This window comes from Rhopilema esculentum, chromosome 13 (assembly GCF_057945365.1).
Source record: "Rhopilema esculentum isolate cy_ngs chromosome 13, ASM5794536v1, whole genome shotgun sequence".
NCBI classification, from domain to species: Eukaryota; Metazoa; Cnidaria; class Scyphozoa; order Rhizostomeae; family Rhizostomatidae; genus Rhopilema; species Rhopilema esculentum.
In genome coordinates this window covers 10,199,350-10,201,360 of record NC_142827.1, presented here as the reverse complement: position 1 = coordinate 10,201,360, position 2,011 = coordinate 10,199,350, and positions in this window count along the sequence as shown.

The window sequence follows — 2,011 nt, the reverse complement described above, 5'->3', positions numbered from 1 at the left end:
GCTGTTTGTTCTTTCTTCCAGCAAATGCTTGATCGATTTTTCGTTGCTCATGTCTAAAATTTCAAAATCTCTTACAAATCTTGCTGTTTTTAATGTTGACAGCAAAAGTCAAGGTAAATTGGGTTGATGTCTATCATTGCATGATTAAACGGCATTGAATATGTGCTTTTTTAGCCCATTGCTTTCAAGGGCTTAGCCCCCTGAAATTCGCGTTCGTATTTCAGGTTTGAGCTTCAAATGGGAATAGGTTAAACCAGTTTACGCAACTAATAGGGGTTTTCGCGCGTTTTCGTATGGCGTGAAATTTCCCTATTTTTTTAAAATTTCTTTTCAAAATGTACTCCTTGCACATTAAGATCCCAATATTTTTTTTTACTTTTTCAACACAAGTATTTTATAATTGTATAAACAATCTGACTCTGGCGCCGCACAGCCATTGGGCTAGCAGAGGCTATAGCCCCGCCCCCAATTTTTTGCAATATTAGTTTCAATCTTGTTTAATGATATGCTGTATTTTCTAACTTGGTTAGCTTGGTGTCTAATCTTCCTCAAGCTAATTATATCTTTTTTATGATAATTGAAATCTTCTCTGAATCGGACTGTTTATAAATAATAAGTGGAAAAAAGCAAGTATTTTCTAAAAGGGACTTTTTTCGGTGTTCTAAAGGGCGTGGCCACCAAGAATTTCGGTCACCCCCTCCTCAGCCCTCCCACTTATAAAATGGTGCGTGGTGCCTGATCTGACTCCAAAAGAGGGTATACTTTTTCTTTTATTCAAACAGGGTTGACATTTGCACAGTTTTGGTTCTCAAAGATATATGATTTGCTGGTGCCTAATACAGATATTTGTTGAAAAGTAATTTACAGTAAAATGTTCCTTGTTTTGGTGTACAAAGCGGGTTGAATAGTTTTTTGCTCCTGTGCCTTCTTGTGATTGCAGCCCCGGCACAAGCAATCGCCCATCCCATTTTAGGAATGATCCACAAGAGGTGAAATCTATGACGATTTGTGCAAACATTTGGCTACTGTTGATAGACAGGTACACAGATAAGCACATTGATAAAAAAAGGCATGTCTTACACCAAATTCTTTATAAAATTAATACAAAATTTATTGTGTAAGGCCTGGAATTTTTTTTATATCAAGTCTGTGCACTGTATTTTACAAACAAACAAAAATGTTCTAAATTAGCAGAAGAGGGCAGAGATCTAGCCCATACTTGAACTCGCAACTGCAAGCGTGATATATGTATAGTTCTATAACCTCAGTTTGCGTTTGATCTGAATTTTCGGTAGATTATCTAAATTAGCTAATTCAGGTGAAACTTTAAAGGGCCCTCTAACCCGAGGTTGGCTAACCTTCCATGATCAACACACCTAGGCGGGTAAACGCAAACCCCCCCCCCCCCCCCCCCTCCATCCCGAAGTGCCATGAAGCAAAGAACGAACTAACAACAAGATTGAACACAAACCCCTTACTTCTCGTAAAACCCTACCTAACAGAAACCCCACTCACACAAAACCCCCTCACATAAACCATTGTCACACGCCAGTTTTCTTATAATCCAACTTGGAAATAAATGCTTTAGCTTCTTCATCACGATAGACCCAAGTGCGAAGGATTTTATCATCACTCGAAACAAGCATGCGACTAGAGTTCCTTTAAATAAGCTCAACAATATTTTTGGTTATGGTTTGTCACTCAAGAACGTGCTGTTAAGCAACACAAGAACACCCTATCTTTCATTAGCAAATATCTGCATTGCAAAGGGTTCGGTATTGCTGAACAAATTCCTGCAAAATAGGTTTTTACGCGAAAACTTACGTCGTAACAAGTTTTCGAGATATTCTCACACTTCGTATCGCAACAAGTTTTCAAGTGGTTTTTACGCAAAATTTGGTGTAATAACTAAGAGATTTTTTAGCTATTCAAGCTGTACTGTTTTGTCAACTAACGTGCCTGACTTTCAGGGCCGCCGGACGCAGATTTGAACAGGGGGAGGGGGGGGGGG